General features: G+C 40.7%; 1 long non-coding RNA gene across 1 annotated transcript in view; it reads left to right on the forward strand.

The window, feature by feature from the left end:
• LOC132860318 (uncharacterized) overlaps window positions 1–3,158 on the forward strand; it is a 50,850-nt gene extending 47,692 nt beyond the window's left edge. Inside the window, exon 6 of the long non-coding RNA XR_009649808.1 lies at window positions 2,777–3,158. This is a non-coding gene — a long non-coding RNA (uncharacterized LOC132860318). The remainder of the gene's footprint in view (window positions 1–2,776) is intronic.
• Window positions 3,159–19,900: the final 16,742 nt, after the last annotated feature.

The raw sequence follows: 19,900 nt of genomic DNA on the forward strand, positions 1-19,900 counted from the left end.
TTACCGCTGAATAACAATAGAACTAGTGAGGCATGGGCTACAAAACCAGCTGTGATGTTGGCCAATGTTCCTTTATGTTTCTCTAGGGACTGAAAGGACCTACAAACAGATCAGTTAGCATCAGAAATCTAACTGAGGTCAAAATTCCTGTCTGTTTATAAGAACATGTCTCATCGAAAGATGTTCAGGGAGCTCTATTGTATGGGTCAGCAGTTTACTCCAGCTCCTACTTTTACAGTTCTCACAGTTCTCAGACTGATACTGACTCAACACCACCACCAAGTGGTTCTGGCTTTCACTTCTTCTACTCTAAATTCTACTTCTGCTTGCCTGTGAAGTGAATGAATGAGTGAGCCAGTTAGTGAGTAACTGAGTGAGTGAGTGAGTGAGTGAGTGAGTGAGTGAGCAAGTGAGTGGTTAGGCTGGTAAGATGACCTCACTGTACACATAAAACACATCCACTAGGATGAGATTTTCCATTGCATAGTGCTTGTTATATTCAGACCCTCTCTTTATATCATAAACTGACAAACAGGAGAGTTACAGAAACCTGGAAAAGGAAATAGAATTCTGCTTTGGAATGCGCTATAAGGCAGTTTCTTGCTGAGGAAAGCTAGAAATCAGCTCACAAACCCAGAAAAAGAAAGGCAAGAAAACATCGCCCCCGAGTGGACTGACCAGTAAAACCGATGACACACAACTAACACTTGGTGTTGAATTTCAAGTGACTCCTACTTCCAAAAGATGGACACGGACATGTAGTGACGTCTCAGAGATAATTATTTAAATGGTTAAAGATTAAGAGATTTTAAGAAGCCAAAGTTAGGAGGGACGGAGAAAGTTGTTGAAAGAGAATTTGGTATGATGTTGAATTTCGTCTTCAGTGAATCATCGGTGAATCATTTAGATTCAAAAGTATGTTATAACAAAACATAAGAGAACTGCGGTGGAACCTGTTATACAGAGTGTCAATGATGTACACTGGGGTCAAAACGTCAAAACGATCCGTACTGAATATCTGGAAATTTTTTGTCACTGGAAATTAAATGAAATGAATTGTTATGGAATGAAACGTTTGGAGTCTGAGACCACTGCATATGTAAAGATCAGATCTGGACAGATCTTGTAGCACATATATTAAAGTCGCTAGCTCAGTGTTGTTTGAAAGCGGTGACGTCAGATGGTTACTCATGTGTAAGGTCATGTGAGGTTCTTAAAGTTTATTTGTACCTTGGAGAAACTGGAGCCTTAATGGGAGCGGTTATATCGTCGGTGTCACGAAAGCTGAATTATTTAAACAGATTCATTGGTATCAGTCTAAGCCTCCTTGTCTTACTAGTCATATTTACAAACACATTGCAACAATAAAGGATACTGTATATTTACATGGATACGCAATTACAATAGCTATATAATTGAAGGCAAACAATACAACAGAACAAATAACCACAAAACCTACTGGAGGAGGTGCACAAAGCAACACATACAAATTTGCATAAACCTTCTCACATGTGCAAAGAGACACACAAAAAGTGTGAGCATAAATGGTGTTGGCTTTCTTTCCATCGTGCAAGGGCGCGTTAGTGCTGGAAACGCGATCTCGCTCAATAATTCACAGTAACACCGGAGTCCAATGCCGCTCACCAAAGTGTGATCTGATGCCTTTGAAATTCAAAGTCTCAACACATATGCCAGGTTTTTAACCTTAGAGATGACAAAACAGAGAAGCTCAGGATGCTACTTTTTGAGTGTATATTTGATATATAACTGTGTGGGTTAAATATATCTGTTTTCTTTCTAGTCTCCTTCAGAGTTAAGATGTGTCAGGACATATGGCATGATGAAAAAGTGAAGCAGGAGACACGAAGCAGCTCGAGGTGACGCATCATCGTACAACTTTTGTCTTCGTTTCCGTAATTAAGTCAGAGGGTGCAAGTACAGCAGGGTATAAATCAGTCACAGCTGTAACAAATGTACCCAAACTGGCCATCAATAATGAACGGCAGGGTCAGTGCGTGACTAATTCTCACACATCACAGGCTCTTTGACATAACAGCAAAGAGCCTAATCCTGTCCATAGTGTCTGAAGGAAAGCAGCGAACTGAGACTGAAATCAAGGCTACTGTAATTCCCACCTGGGTAGGAGATCAGGATGAAGAACAACAAGCAGATTCTCAGGGTGACCATGTAATAAATGTTGACTCTTTAATAAAAGATCAGCTGCTGTGTCGAGCACTAAAGCCAATAAGCCAAGGTTAATACCAAAGTATTAATTAAATGGAAATGCACTGGTAGAACGCAATGTTGAACTAATTTATGAGTGACTCTGTTTTTTGCTTTGGCATTCAGAAAACATGTTACTCTACACTGGCTGTGATGCTACCTTTGTTGACTCCACACAAAGTGGTACTTTTACTACAGCTGATCTCAGGATGACTGAATGGAAGCGCTGACCAAATGTCCTGAGAGCAACAAGCTATTAAGAGCTCCTCTCTTGCCTTAGCATGGAGGCATAGAGGCACTAAGGCACTGAGGCACTGAGGGAGCTCAAGTGCCAGCCCAAGAGCCTGAGCTAGTGACTAGTGAGTAGTGTAGTGAATTCAAATCCCAAAACTGTAAACTGAGGCACTGTAGGGGTCCAAAATGTTTACCACCTAATGTGTTCCATCTCACTTGTAACGCTACAGTGGATTATCCATTTTGCATGTTTGATTTTTTAATTTTTTCAGCTTTTACCCCGGATGCACTACCTGACACAACCCCTTATTTTATCCAGGATTGGGAACTGACACCGACACTGACACTGATACCCTACTAAGGACTCACACCCAGGATCCTGCCACTGAACCACCAGGGAAACTCTCTCCAATCAACAAACCTAATGTACCTGTTTGAACGTTAATCTTTAAACTTCCTTGTCAGGGTGCCTCAGTGAAGGGCAGACATTTGTAGGATTGTTCCAGTCTGTAATGATGAAAAGCATTTACTTCAAAGAACCTAAGAAAAATAGTCGTTTGAAAGGAAACGCCTGAAGGACACGTCCCAAAGAAAAATCTCCCCGAGACGACACGTGGAAGAAACCTTTCGAGAAACCAGAGGACATCATTACTAAACCGAAGGTCTCATATATAAGAGTGGATTCACCTGTACAGCGAAGATTACCTGTTAGAGTAATCACAAGTATCTGTATTTATCGAATGATTTATTATTAAAATGAATCACTATGTGAATAAGGCAAATGGTTCCTGAGTGGGAATATGTCTCGTATCCATGTGCTAACCCAGTTCGGTTTTTGTTTTTGACCCCAGTTACATTTGCAGTGTGACAGAAATCTGTCAGTGAGAGTATAAGCAATTAGCATGACTGTGGATTTCTCTGGTAGCACAGCACAGGAAAAACTTGCTCTATATCAACATGTATGCCATACTGACAAACTGACCTGGGGTCTCACACCCACTTCATCTTAATTGTCATATCAACTGTCCTTAGTTAGGGATTAGCTTAATGGGGCCTCCATTACATTCATGAACATGAGGGAAAACAGAGGTTAATGTAAATTATTGACACCTCACAGCGAAGCAATTACAACTTAATTACAGCTTTTGTCAGGCAAATGACACAATTGGTAAACGCAGTCTGTAACCTAAAGCTAAGTAAAGCTCCGCCCTGACCGTTTGCGCAACCTCTACAACACCTCACAACCTCTTTTTTTTCTGTCAAATAGGTATGCGTGAAGCTATCAGTGCAACGCAGGTCTGGAAAAGCAGTGGAGGATAAAACGTAGCTGTGACAGCAGACAGCAGTCACATGCATTTCGTGTCAAGCAGCAACATGGAAACAAAAAGCCCACCAACCAGCTTTCCATTTCAATGAGCAGATTTCCAGTAACGATGGGAAAAAACAACTATGCCCATATTGGGAGCGAGTCCCATCGGAAAGCTGGGTGGTAACTGTACATTCCTGGGCTATGTTTTATATGATTTGGGATGGGTTAGAGGCATTTCTCCGGCTGTAAACTTAATCTCAAATTTGGAATCCTGTTAAATCGTTTACATGTGTCTTCAGAGAAGTTTAGGAGCCATGTTTTGCTCGCTATGTTAGGGATATTACTATAATAACTAATGATAATTACTCTAATGCAAGTGAAAAGCAACATTAATTAATTCGCTGAAAAAAAACATAACAGCAATTTGTCTCACTCGCAAAAATACATGAATTCACAGGCCAAGCTGAGTATCTTGACATATTATGACCCCAAGCCATTGGAACATGGGCTCGGTTAAATATTTAAATTTCAATATTATTTTTTTTACATGTTCTACATGTCTGAGGCGTAAATCCCGATAAATTCAGGTCATTGTCATGGTGCAAAACCTGGTGCAGACTTGTGTTCACTTGAGTGTGCAGTGTATTCACATGGCCTCTTTTACCACCACCCACAAACTCATGAGAAAAACAAGGCATCTGCCGAAGCCGACATCGGTGGCTGCCCACACACGGGGCAAAAAAAGAAAAAAGAAAATAAGGTGGGGGGAAAGAACAATGTGAAGGTGTTGCTGGCTGACGCCGCTGTAAGCCAGTGTGGCTCAGGTGAGGCGGGTGCTCCTTTCAGGTCCATCGTCTGCACTCTTCCCGTCATACTGAGAAACTCCCAGCGTGCCTTCAGGGGCATCTCTCGCCGGTAACAGGTAAGCCTGTTGACACATGTCAAATCCCTCTTCTTTCTCGTGTGTGTGTGTGTGAATGTGTGTTTTTGGTTCCCCTCCTCTCCTCAAAGTTTTCGTGAACGTCGTGCAACGCCCTGTCTAAACCGCAGACATCAGAAAAACCGCCCGAGTGAAGCCGGGACTTGTTTGATTGCGCTGCCTCGCAACCTTCGTTGCACACAGAACCGCCTCTCCACCTCACAAGAACGCATACACACACACACCTCAACCGACGTCAACAATGTCATATGTCCTTCATCTAACAATCCCTGAGGCCTGATCCGGCCTGGGCCAAAGCCATAGCTGAAAAAAGAAAAAAAAAATTGTGAGATGCTGATGGATAAAGGAAATCGTAGATTCCTAGGACAGGTGTTGGATGCAGAGACTATTTGATCATTTTACATGTGTAGAGCGAGCAGGAAGATGGAGAAAGCAGAGGTGGCAAAGGTTAGACGTGCTCTGTCGTCACGTCAGAAAAAAGCAAAAGGCAAGTTCAAAGGAACTAACTAGGAGCTTATGATAAATTTCATCAGCATATATCTAATCAGAATGTACTACAGCATCGTCTTCAAATACTCTTAGTTATTCTAATAAGATGCTTTTTCAAATCTTTGATCATTTGAAATTTGAAATTATTTCTTGTCGCATAATCGAGTGAGTATAATGAGCTCAAGCGCAAATGCTAGCGCTGCAAAAGCTAAGCAAGAAAAAATACAGTGAGTCAAGTGAGTCAGTGCACTATTCATCACTGATCACAGGCTAGTGTTAATCATCACAAACACATTCTACAGTCCATTTGTGCTACAAGCTGGAATATCTGTTTCAGTGTTCAACAGTTATCCGTGTCTTTTTTCTTTATCGTTGATTAACATGACTGCTGGGATTATAAATTCTAGTAGTGCCATGGATAAAGGACATGCTCCTTGAAGGCACCAGTTGGTCCAGTCTAGGCAGCGATGCATCAGATACTTGTAAACAAGGCCGTCTTGTATTTCCTGTTGCTTTGCACGACAGCCTCTTGGCAGCAACTTGCTGGCCCGGCTGCAGTAATGCTTGGCTGCTGAGGTGGAGGAACTTGCTAAAGAAGGGAGATGGAGGGAAGTCAGACAGGCAGGCAGGCAGGCAGGAGGCCAGAAAGAGGGAAAGACCAACCTGACTACTAGGACTGTTAGACACCCCATTCAACCTGCAACACTCACAAGACATCTATAACAATCTGTAGCACACCAGGATCTCTAAAACAAAAAGTGCAGGTAAGACCTAAGTAAGTGTTACAAAAGGGTTACACACTTAAACTCGTCATAATATCTCCTCTGCCTTCAAGGCCCAGCTGGGTCAGATGTTTCGTAAATCTAACAGACATCTTGATGAATACCTCAAAGAAGATTCCCAAAAAATATTTGCAAGTCCATGCATGAAAAAAAAATTTTGCTTCCACAATCCACAAGTCAGATACCACTGGTGAGGAATGATAAAAACAATGCTGTACCTCTAGTCAATTATTTTAAAAGACATAACATGATTATCAGAACACATGCTGTTGGGTGTTGGGGTGATGACAGGTGTAGTGTGGCCGGTGGCAACAAATAAGCAGCTAGACAAATAAGGAAGGTCGTAGCTCAGTAGGTAAGTGGCCTTCAGGATGGCAGGTGATGAGTTCATATCCCAGACCTGCCAAGCCTGAGACCTTGAGCAAGACACTTTGGAAAAGGGTGTCTGCCAAAGGCCCTAAATGTAAATAAGGAGCATTATTAAATGAGAAAGGACAATGAGTGCCCAGAAACACACACTTTCTGGATTGTCAACACAGAACACAGTGTGCCAGTGATGATGCTCTTGGCAACCGATTGTGCTGCCTGTGCCAGCAACCACAACTTGCAATACATGGCAAAATCTTTAGGCACAGCAAGAGCTGCACCTGGTGGTAATTCAACAATACTATTTTTTGATTGCTGACATCAATTCCCACCATTGACCAAAACCAAGGGGTTTATGTGATGGAGGACAAACAACTGAATATTTTGCTGACAACACTTGCACTTCCCAAGACCTTTAACCGTCAAGGCTAGGATTCACTTGTAAGTTGCTGAGGATAAAAGCATCTGCCAAAACGAATACATGTAGAGAGAACATGTTCTCGACTGTTCCCTCTATATCCCCACTGGTCTCATCCTAACCCTGCCTCCCTCCAGCTTTAGCTGCCTCCCTCCCTCCCTCTGGGTCTGGGGATGCACAGTCTGTAATTTTGGAGTAGCCACAGAACATAGACTGTGATATAAATATCCATTTTTCCTATTCCTGTGAAAATAAAGGCTGCTGTGACAAAAAAGAAAACAAGAACTGGGTCTATTCCAGGTTATTCTCAGAGCCCTGCACCTACAGCATCCTCAGCACTGTGTTGAGCTCAGGATAATCCATAGACAGAAAACATACAGTATCCATACTAGGATGTCATACTTACAAACGATGATTTGAAATCAATTCCCAGAGACAGGCAGGGCTACTAGACACAGAAGGTTAAAGATCTTTTAAATTCCGCTGAAATACTAATTACCTTTTTTTGAGTCACCAAATGATGTAACTTACTTTCCCCATTTAGCTCCACTGAGTTATTATCACACCTAGTGGTCAAAAAGAGGAACTGCAACAAGAAGTAATGGAGGCAGATGCTCACTATACTGTAGAAGCAGCAGACAGGACAGTTAATGAAGGTTCCCAGGGTCATGTTTGGTGCATTAACATTATATATTATCTTAAATTATAATATTATTTAATTAAGTAATATCTTAAAGGAACCATTATAGGAGGCAAATGTTCATATTTGTTCATCATGAATCAGTCGTGAATCAGTATATCGTGTGCATGAGCTCAGGCACTGGTAAGGACTCTCGTTCAGAACACATTGGGACACTAATGACTTCATTTCTCTATGATATTGTAATTTCCTCAATCAGTCAGTGTAAAAACCTATAAGTTTTATATGTCATATTAATGTGTTAGCTTAATTATACATGATTCAAGCAGGATCATAATCTAGCTAGGAAATGTATTGAAATCATTATAGGTGCGAAACAAACCACATTTAAACATTAAATAAAGTTGTTTGAGATCTACAACAATGATAACATAACAAGAGTTTGGTTCGTTCTCCGTTTTCTTCAAAGCTTCTGAAAGACTTAAGAGAATATGACGTCATTTCCAGAAAGAGAACAGAGTGAACATTGATGCCCCTTGTTTTTGCAGTGCATTGTGGGGAGCGAACGTTCCTGTGCACTGGAAGTATTGTACAATTGGCCTTAAACTGGACATAAACAGAGCCCTGACTACTGAACTAGGGAGCTGATTGGGATGAACCCAAGGCAAAGGCTGAGGTCCTTATTAACATTGTCCTGAGAATTCAAAATGTTCAATCACGAGCATCCGCTGTTTCACACATTACAGTAAATATTACATTCTCTACTCCGTTACACCTAAACAGCGACACACTAAAGTCAAGCTTTTGTGCTGTTCGTCAATGCCAAAGTCTCCAGCAACGACAGAGATCGAATAAGGCTCATGATTGTAGTCACCACTACAAGAAAATGCCGTGACATTCAATGTGTGCACTTTTTCTTTCCAGAAAACACACACATATGAGTAAACAGTCTGAATTAACATTTTTGGCATTTGTCCTTTGTTGACAAAAATATGCATCAAAGCAAAAAGTCTGTTGTGTTGAATATCAGCATAACTGTGGTTGCTACAGTGCAAACACCTGCCTTATGTGTTTAACACACCCACACACACACACACACACACACACACACACACACACACACACACACACACACACACAGATAAGATCTACCTATTGACTGCCAGCACAGAAACCTGCAGCTGACTGAGTTCTAGTCTGTAATTATTGTTAAGGGTTTACTGTTTTCTAATGTGTACACAAAGCCACAAATGCGAGCATCAACTCTAAACAATTTTATTATTATAACACTTTTAACAATGGACACTGTTACAAAGATGGTTTACAAAAGTCCAGAAATAAATGTTACATTCAGAAATGAGTTTTTACCGAGCGTGTGCAATCAATCAAAAGCTGAGATGAAAGATATATACTGTAGAAAGATAGTATAGATATGACGTATACACCTATATACAATAACTTTCACTATACACACGTAGAAATATTACTGCAATTATAGTAATTACTGTAATTATTAGAATGAGGTCATTTATATGTATTTGTTTTGTGCAGAAATAATACACAGCTGGATAAGATCCCTGTTCGAGTCTGTCTGGGATCGGGAAAGAAGTAGGATGGGAAGCTAAAATCCAGGAGGAGGAGGAGGAGGAGGAGGAGGGTTCTATGTGTGGAATGCTCCAAACCCGGGGCTGGTGTTGCGACTCGTCCCAGACTCTGTGCCGTCACCGCTGGGGTCTGTGGCCAGACCTCCCTATGCCAGACCTGCTGGCTCCAGATCCCTCCCAGTGCAGGACCCATAATTACAGCACAACACACTTCTCCCCCAATACACCTCCCCCTCACACACACATACACACATACACACACTCTCTCTCTCTCTCTCTCTCTGTTCTCTTGTCTCTCACTGTTAAAAAATGCAAAGGAAAGAGACAGACACTTTTTAATATGAATATTATGCATGAGATCATTTCTATATAAGATAGCAGCAACTTTAAAGTTGAGTCTCTTTAAAGTTTAAAGAGAGAGAGAATGAGAGAGAGAGAGAGAGAGAGAGAGAGAGAGAGAGAGAGAGAGAGAGGGAGAGAGAGAGAGAGAGAGAGAGAAGTTTTCTTACTGTAGGAAAGCAGCTGATAAATGTAATGTCGAAAGGTTACACCACAGCATTATAGTATCCTCAAATCAATTTGCTCACTTCTCTATTCCAGCAGCTCTAGCTCAAGGGTGCACGGAAAATCACAGGTTTATATTCATTTTCATTCATCGTCGCTATAGTAACACTTCATCCCTTCACAGGGATTGTTATTGGTTTAGCAAGAAAGATTTGTTTTATTGTTGACTTTGGGATGTTTATGTTAATGAAAAGGAGTCTCCTAAAGCTATGTGAAGTATGTTCACACTCCACAAATCTCATCCTTTCGACTACTGGTTGCCATGGTAACAACACGGTAACTGGTTTCTTAATGTGTGGATCCAAAAAACGGAAACATTCTCGAGGGAAATTTGCGTATTCAGCAGCACGTTTATACTGTACGTCACATCAAACCAGACAAAGGAGAAGGAGTGTGTGTGAAATTGTTGTGCCGCCAATGCTGATGCTGACGCTCACATCTGGTCACCAAAGGTTGCTGTCGCTCATGGTGCTGAAAGATTCTGTGCTGCGATTCACTGTAACTATCAAGGCCTTAGGTTTTCAGGACAATTTATTAGTTTCTGTTTCTCTTGACAAGCTGCATTTTATTTCTCAACTTACTGACTTCAAGTGAGATAGAAATCAAGGCTTGATGAGGAAATAACTCTTTCGTAGCTACGATAACAGGAAATCATGATTCATGGATATTCTTTAACATTAGACATGAATACAAATGTATCCCTAATGAGCGAGCCAGAGCTGACAATGGTGAGAAAAACCTCCTTGAGACGATATGAGGAAGAAACTCGGAGAGGAACCAGAGCGAGAAGGTAATCCATCCTCATCGAAAGTGTGTTACTCAATATGAAGCCCACCACTGACTAAAATCAAGATATATATACAGACACAGCTTATCATATAGCAATAGCAGTCACACTACTTGATTAAAGAGAAATCTACTCCACTGTGTGAATTTACAGCCTATTCACCCCATATACATTTAACATGCACATCTGCCGGACCAGAATACAGCAATCACCGATCAAAGGATTAAATTGTGCATTTGTGAGACTCCAAAGCACAGCTACTTTCTTCTTAATGAGCGGGTGCCTCGTCGCTCTTTCAGTGAAAGAGATGCCAGGTAAATCTTCACGTTCGCTAAGAGCCATAATTGACGTTAAATAAGCAGTACAGTATCTGATGATACTGAGAACTTCAAAGCCATAAAACCATAGACACAGAAAGGTCTTTCATTGAAAGCTCAAAGTGTCTTTTGTGGTCCTGCTGGTGTCCTGTAACAGAAGATCACATCGTGAACAGTCTAACATAACACAATCTAGAATACTGTGCAATAAAGGAAGAGAAATTTAAGAAAAAAAAAAACGAGGAAACGTTGCCATTGGGTACGTCTGACACCAAGAGACATAGTGAAATATCTTACTCTATCTTCACTGCTTGAATGAAGGCCCAGCGTGTTTATTATCCAGCATGTTCCATAAATCTAAAAGTCTTCTCAAAGAATACATCATCCTCTGAAACAGAAATGGGAAAATTATACACTGGATAGTGAGTGGCCTTTTCCTTTTCTTTTTTTTTCCTCTTTCCTTTCTCTGTGTTTCCTTTTTTCCCGCCACTGTAATTTCCTTTTAAGCGAAGCTTCCTAAAATAACCTGAACCTAATAATAATCAACCAAAATGCATACAGGAGTTCCTGGAGGTCCTCTTGGGTGGTTTTCCTGGGCTAACTCGGGGAGAACACAGCAGCGACCTCAAGGAAAAAATTAATTTGAATACCTCAAACATTTGTATATAAGTGTAATATTAATCTTGACCTTTTTGTACTATATTTTTATCTTCTGTAAAGACGCCCATTGTTAAAAGCGCTACACCGATAAAACCGAATTGGTTTGAACCGTCTATCCCCTTTGATATGAATTACTCTTTGAGGCTTGGCTTCAAACAAAATATCTGCATTTCGTATTATGAAAAAAAAAAGGATGAATGCATATTATTGAGCACCTGCTATATGGAGTCTCTTTATGGCTATTTTTTTCTATCTGCATCAATCGCACAGCTGTTTCGCTAAAAAAAAAAAAAAAAAAAAAAAAAAAAAAATGAAGATTCATTTTATTTCGTTATATATCGCTTTAGTGTTTCTTCAGCATTGCGATCCTTTTATTATTCGTACACTAATGTCTATCCACTTAACACAATGAATGTATTGTGCCTCTGTTTAATTTATCGGCTACGAATAACGTGATTAAATGACCCGTAAACACTATAGTAGCATTACCTCAAGGCAGCGGTACAGCACTAATTAGTTTGTTTTTATACCTTTTTTTTTTCTCGAACACTAGTACTACATCAGCAGGGTAGAGTAATAACAAGATGTCTTCAGATAAACCGAGCCATAATTTTAATGAAATATAGTTGCATGTGGTACAGCAGATTATTATTAATCCCACAATGACATAAACGGTACGTTCTGCATGTTTGACTGTGCTCTCTAACTACATAATGGCTGTGGCTGTCAAAAAGGTTGAAAACGGTTATCTCCGACTCCACAGATCTCTATAGTCTCGATCAGGATGAAATGACAGTTAATTAGCATGTTACTCAATCCGGCTGAAGAACTGTTACCGCTGCTTTGCCAGAACATGAAGGAAATTTGATTTGTGCACAAAGTCAGGTACTTTATTTTTATGAACACTTTTTCAAGCTTTTTTTTTAATCATCGAGGTGGTTTTAAAATGTCTAGGAGCTGTAAAAAGAATGCGACCGAACTTCATCTGTGGAAAGCTGGACCTGTGAGGAAGACTCATAGCTGATAAATATTATTTGCAACACCAGTCGCTGCATACATTTATTTAAAATTAATATTTACATTTAATATTAAAAGATGTGTTAAACAATTTAGAAAATGCCACCTTTGATGGCCGACCACCCATTTTTTTTTGGTTGGCAAAAGTATCGGCACAGATAATATATAATTAATATATGGTTGCATATCCCTTATTTGCAATATCTGCACCAAGCAGGCAACCCAGTGACTGTTGCATTCCTCTCTGTGATGCCTTTCCAGGCTTGTACCTGCTGAACTGCATGGTCCTTTGGGTTAAGGTCTGCTGATTGACTTGTTCAGTCTAAAACCTTCCACTTTTTCTACCGATGAAGTTCTTTGTTGTGTTTTGTGTCATTGTCTGCCTTAAGGATGAAGTTCCCTCTAATTATTTTGGATGCGTTTCACAGACAGAAAAGTTTCTGTAGACTTCCATCGTGAGATTCATCACCAATAAAGATTAGTGAGTCTGTTCCAGAAGCGGCATGCAAGCCCGAGCCATGACACCACCGCCACCGCGATTCATGGGTGAGCCTGTGTGTTTTAAATTATGAGCAGATCCTTTCATTCTTCACACTTTGGGGTTTCTGTCATTTTAGTAGAGGTTCATCTTGGTTTCAGATACTTATCTATGTATTTTCTCCAATCTGGCATCAAAAGTCTTTGAAATGTGGATTGTGATACCTTCATCTCTACCCTGTGAAAGTTGTTGGTAATGTCACTGACTATTGTTTTAGGATCGTTCATCACATCTCTCAATGTTTCTCTGATCGACTGCTGTTGTTTTCCTTGGCCGACCTATTTGATGTCTACCAAATGGTACAATGGCTTCTTTGTTTTTTGGGACATTCCAAACAACTGTGTACACCTAATGCTTATACAATGACTAATAAAAAAATTCCATCACTTCTCAGCTTCAAAATGGCTGGCAATAGTCAGCTCTCTGGTCTTCACAGGTGAACCTCGGGGCACAAACCAAATGTAGACATTTGTCCTGTTTCTAATACACATACTTCTAGAACTGAATGGTTATCTCCTGCTTAATACCTTTGACAGCTGCAATTGTAACGAGACATCAGTGTTATTCTCTTCACCTGGTTGTAGTTCCCTTCCCCTTTGGCTTGATGCTATTGGGTGTTCCTATAGCGTCAAACCATGACTCAGCATCTCGTCCCCTTCTTAGGGAACCAGATAACATACGTAACCTGAGATGTTATCAAAGATTTCATTTATCTATTTTTGTGTGTGTGTGAGAGTTGAAAGAGGTCTACAAATGTGTAGCTTTAAGTTGTAGGTCAAAAAAACACTGATGTCTGCTGAAACAGAGAGATGCCCATGATCTCATTTGAACCAAAGTTTCCGACAGTACGTGCTGAGGTCTGAACATAGTCTGCCGACACAGCCCCCGTACTTCTCTCCATGATCTCCCCTTACACATATCTATCAACAGCAGCAACTAACGACTGTTTATATAGGCATGGAAAAGAAAATCCTAACCAGTAAACCTAAGCAAAAGGTATGCACACTAAAAATCTGGCATCAAAAAGAAACTAGATGCTGATTTATGTTTTATGGTTATTTGTCGAGACTGGCTTATTGGTTTTACTGTTGTTGAAGCATGTGCACTTTTATAAATGGAGGAAACTGTGGAGCAGTTGGTTGGAAGGTATGAAGGCTCTCACAGAGTGACTTGAAACAAGTGGTGACAGCATGTGAAAAAGAATTACAATGAAATTCCCATCTGAAACAAGCATCATAGCTTTTATCCAGTCAGCTCAAAATATCAAGCTCAGTCAAATCTTCAGAAGAAACAACTAGTGACACAACTCCCTCACACATCATCATCATCATCGTCATCATCAGTGTATACACTGCACACACTCGTGGGTGGCGCTGGACATGCAGGTCTCTGTAAATAGATCAGGAGCAACCCTTCTATTTCTCCAGCCCAGATTTCCTTTTCTGAGGTCAGCGCAAGGGATGGAAGTGCTGTGCTGCAAACCTCTAGTCGCCATGACAGACCGCAGCAGCTACTCCCGGCGCACTTCAAGGAGTCGACAGCACTGACCAAATGGAGAGTCCTCCAACTAAACCTCACTCTTGCCCCGGAGACTCAATGGGGCTGCCACAGCCAATGCAGACTCTCTGTCACCATGTTTATAAGCGAAACAAAATACACCACAGTGTCTAGTAGTGGTAAGTTATGGCGACTGAACCCATGTTGTAATCACAAAGACCTTTCACCACTCATCTCAGGGACTTCATTAATGTTACCCACTGCTCAACTTTTATAACTTAGCAACAAAAAGTGTTAATGCAGGATAAACGGAGTGTACACGAGAAAGGAATTAACGCATGCCACATGACAAGGCAAGAATTCTTTGGGAATACAAGGCTGAAGTGTCAGAAGGTATAAACAGACACTTTTTTCCAGGATTTTTTGTTAGCTTTAACTCTACACTGTTCCATTTTGTTATGTCAATTTCTTGAGTCTTCTGAGGGCTCCGCATTTCCTTTTCCTGTGGTTTTCAGAGGCAAGAAAAGCCAAACCAAATGTAGATGCTGAGCTGCAAGCCAAGGAATTGAGTATACTGGACAGGCAAAAGCACCGGAGGCAAATCCAGCTCGGTTATTCATATTTATTTATATATCTTGGTGGTTTTGCGATTGGCGTCCCAGACTTGCAGACCCCAGGGTGTATATTCTCACCAACAACATGGACAAGGACGGATGAGAAAGGCTTTATTATTTATTATTGGCCAAGAGTGACCATGCTAGTGCAAATTCCATGTGGGTAAAGAGACATTCTGACTGTATAAATAATGTTAAAATACTCCATGCTGTACATGACAAATAAGGACTATTTTGTCCTTAGAATTTGTAGGTAAGTCATATCATCCCAGCTACCTCACACTAAAGATATGATATCCTCTGGTTCAGTGCACATGTAGATCACCCATGTAGATGTTTCCCAATGTAATGACCTCACTGTCAGCTAAACGTATGGAACCAATTTAAACACATTCCCTTCTCTTCCTGTGTGAATCGCTCCACATCTGGGCACACCTCCAGCTCAATCACGAGCACATCTACTGTATTGCAATGGGACATGGGATTGTGGGGGGGTTCAGGAACCTTGAAAGCACAATGCAGGAGAGAATATAATAGTAAAATACACATCACGTATGGGGCAGTCCCAGTCTTAGGTTCTCCGCCCACAGTGTTAAACAAATCATCTGATGGACCGATAAGATGACTACAGACATCAGGATATCACTGGAGATCTACGCTTTCTGTCTGTACACACATCTGTGCACCACATAGTTTTGTTAGACAGGAAACAAACTTTTATTTGAAGTATGAGAATTTATATACATTTATATACATTTACTCCTATAGACAATCATGATAAACCCTTTCATTTTTCTAGAACAGAGCTTTCAGATGTAAAAGACTACAAGAAGGTGTGATAATAAATATTACCAGTTGTGGTCAGGACCAATCAATGGACCAATCCGCTGGACCATTTCCAGACCAATATAGTCAGACATTTTCAGTGGTAACTTCAATAACTATCACTAAGTGTATATATGTTAAGTATACAATTCTCTAATGTTAGCTAAGTTACACATATACTACTAGATTTTACTTGTGGCGTTGGTTAATATTAGAGATTTCCACTATATGGACCATCACATCCATACTATATGTGTTCCACTGGTTTTTTTTCATTGCTTGTTGCGTTAAATCTTACCCAGATAGTGCTATTTTCTGATTGGCTATTGTGTAGCCTCTTTTTTTGATTGGCTGATAAGTGTCAGCCTGGACTAAGAACTCCAGGGGAGACGCGCTTGATTCCTGCCCGGTTCCATAGAGACAGCGGTGCAGAAAAATACATTTTGGGCGCTGCAGCATATTAAATATATGATAAATAGTCAAAAAGTTTTTCTGCATGAGAAATACAATGCGTGGTGGGAGAGCGTGAGAAAAGACCGAAATGCGTGACTGTCACTCTCAAAGCGTGTGACTGTCACTCTCAAAGCGTGACACTTGACAGCCCTGGTTCCTTCTCCACAAAGCTTGATGCAAACAGCTGTAAAGACTTTGTATTCTGTAGCTTTAAGATTTCCGTTCACTGGAGCTAAGAGGCCTAAACCTGTTCCAGAATGACAAAGCCCCTTTGCCCTTGGGATGTTCCCCTTTAATGGTCAGCTTTCGAATTATGCTTGGCCATATAGTGTATATGTTAACTGGCACACTCATACTAGCATTACTCCTTTAAATACAATATAATCAGAGTAACCGTCAGTATATCATTGTGTAGAGAGGATCAAATCGTTATATCACACAAGCCTCTAGTCTGTAGTGCATCATTCATGTTGCCCATTCTTGTCAGTGTAGGTGTTGTTTATTTACCACAGTGTGTCAAAACCAACCAGACATTCTGGCTATAGCTAGAAATCTGTCTTTTACAAGGCGACGACGAATGATGCAAGAGTCTGAGTGGGATTAACCTGTCTGTGATTTTCTGTTTACCAATTAAAAGCGGTATGCTATAGGCAACAGTGCAAGAGATTAAAAAGCAGACGGAAGAAAATCAGCTGACGGAAGTAGAAGAGCTTTGAAAGAACAGAAAGAAAAATATCAGGAAAAACAAAACATGCAAATGAGAGACGGGTTCTTTGGCATTTGAGTGACACTTTAGCCTGTGGGTCTACACACACACACACCCACACACACACACACACACACAGAGCTCATTCTTTAGCCTGCTCCCACAGGCCCCTCTGGTCACGTCCGTTGCCAATCCGAGGCCCAGCGCTGAGAGGTTTCACAGAGCCTTGGCTCACACACTCGACCTTGCTGCTACACACACCGCGGCTTCAAGGAACAGCACTCTCAGCAGCTGGCAGAGCTGCCGTGGAAAATTCAAACGCACTAGGAGGGATGCCAAGGAGGTGTGCACACAGAGCGATTCGGCTGTATGGCTGTTCACATTTTTGGCAACTCTTTCTTGTCTTTCTTTAAGACGTTAAAGAAGCAGGAAGCAGCCTGACAATAAGCTACGGCTCATATTTCAAAGTACCATCAAGGTGTGACTGGGTAATTTTCAGCATTCCTTATGGCACACTGCCCAAGTTTTTCTCAGCAGTTGTAACCTCATTTAAAAATGTGCCAGCTGACAGTAAAACACAACGTGTATTAAGTAGACCTACTTACCATAACAATTCATTATATAATATACACAGCAATTAAAGTGGTTTTGAACGGTGCAATTAACTTTTGATATGCGACGTCCCTGGTCTGGCTAATCGAGTGACGTACTCAGACAGCGAACACGATGACATCTCACCTGACATGCTCGGCTGCATAATAACAGGCTGTCCTATCAATGATGGGCCTAATGTGTTTATTTACCCTGTAATCGCTCGCCTTTCACACCACCATAATGACAGAGCGCTCAAGCAATCCTGCCGGATCACACCGAACATCGAGCGCACAGACAGAGAAGGAGCAATGTAGGAAATCCAGAGAAAAGTCACGATTGATATAACATTCGGGAGTCTTCAGGCAATTAGTCGATATGTGTTAATTATTTTAAACTATTTTAAGCATTTATTGTTTATCCCGGTGTTAATAAAGATAATACATTTATATAACTGTCCTTGATTTTAGAAAGGTCAAACCAGGTTCCTTTAAATATATGCATAACGCTAATTCCTTAATCCCAGTTGTTGTACTACTACTACTACTACTACTACTACTAATAATAATAATAATAATAATAATAATAATAATAATAATAATAATGCTGTTATGCTCATTATGAACTATTGTATTGACAACATAATAATGTTATGTAATGCACTTCGGAAATTAATAAAGAACTTCGTTCAGTAAAAGGAATCAGTCTAACTGGATTCCATGTAGTTTATGGAATAAGGGAAGGATAACATAGAAAATAGAGATTCATTAGAAAAAAATATGTTTTTCTAAAAGGTGGACCTCACTGATATCTTTAAGAGAGTTGAAGTACAATGAAATAATTCGAATAAAATGAACCAGAATCTTAGCTATAAGTACAAAAAGAATAATCTCTGTGCTCAAAGATTACAAAAAGGTAAACATTTGTCACTGAAGTATTTACAAAAGGATTTAGAGACTTGTTAAAACAAGTTGAAACCTCAGGTCATAATTCATGATAGTTAATGATTTGAGTGATAGTTAATGATAGTTAATATGAGTCTTTATCTTTCGCACTATTAAAAAGTTAAAGAGCAGGCTGTAGAGAAAGTGACTGGAAGACGAAGCTTGCGTGTGGTATGGCACTGCTCCGGTCCATGAGGTCACTTTATAAAGCTAAAAACGCAATGACGTCAAGCTCCAGGAACACAATAATTACAGGTGCAGACAACAGAGTCTGGGGTTCTGTGGTCAGTCGGGCCAATGATTCAGCCGGATAAGAAGCTGCCCGGCACGTACACTCACTGTAATGCCTTTGTGTCCTTTTTTTGGCTTTAAGACGTGCATGTAAACAGACCGTGACGACATTGCTACTTATGACAGCTCGTCGGAAATCTCACCGGAGACGTTCGCTGTCAAAACGTACCGCTAATCAAACAGGCCTTTTTATTTCTGCTTGAAGGAGACGCTTCACTGGAAGAAATGGCTGTGAAGAGCAGGAACTTGAAATCCTTTCAGTATTGTGTGTGTGTGTGTGTGTGTGTGTATGTGTGTGTGTTTATACTGTTGGTGATAGAAGGTGTACTCCAAAAAAAAGGTGCATGGGAGACATTGCTCTGGTCCTGTTTGATCTCCACAGGAGGGTTTAAGGAACGGCTCCTCTCTAATCTTCCCTGTCTGTAAACGAAGGGCCCTTCAGACAGAAGCTCGGCAGGGATGTAAACACTGGGCGAGACACGCCGATGGCAGCACCGTAACATGCTTTCCATACAGCGCACGAAGCACAAACTCCACTCACTTTATAAGGAATAGTGTTCAGAAGGGACGGAATATATAGACATAATATAAAGCTGCAGAGGAAAACGTCCCCATAAACATCTGTGTACACGACCAAGAGACAAACACACTGCCTACATACACAGGCCTCCACGACAAAAAGACACAGGCAACGTTATACCGTGCTTATTATAATGTTGTTGTTTTTTTCTTGTTTGTTTGTGCCGTCTTTATTTACACCGGTGTAGGTGCTGTGGGGGGTTGGGGGGTGGGGGGTTGGGGTGGATCGTCTGGCTTTGTGTGTTGCATGCTGTCTTTCGTTTTTGTCGGCGTATTTAAAGCGTCTTGGCATTCCAGAGAGTTTTTTTTTTTTTAAAAAGATCTTTTGAAGTGTCGCGCCGTAACTTAGGTGTGGCGAAGCACATAGCTTTAGGCTGACTGTAATCACCAGAAAGCCGAGCTGATGTGTTACTCGTATCAAGTTCAACACAATATAAAAAGCTCTGAGAATGCAAGTAAGAGCAGCATTGCTGTGCATTTAATAATATATGTATGTATATATGTTAAAAAGA

Source organism: Tachysurus vachellii, chromosome 2 (assembly GCF_030014155.1).
Source record: "Tachysurus vachellii isolate PV-2020 chromosome 2, HZAU_Pvac_v1, whole genome shotgun sequence".
NCBI lineage: Eukaryota > Metazoa > Chordata > Actinopteri > Siluriformes > Bagridae > Tachysurus > Tachysurus vachellii.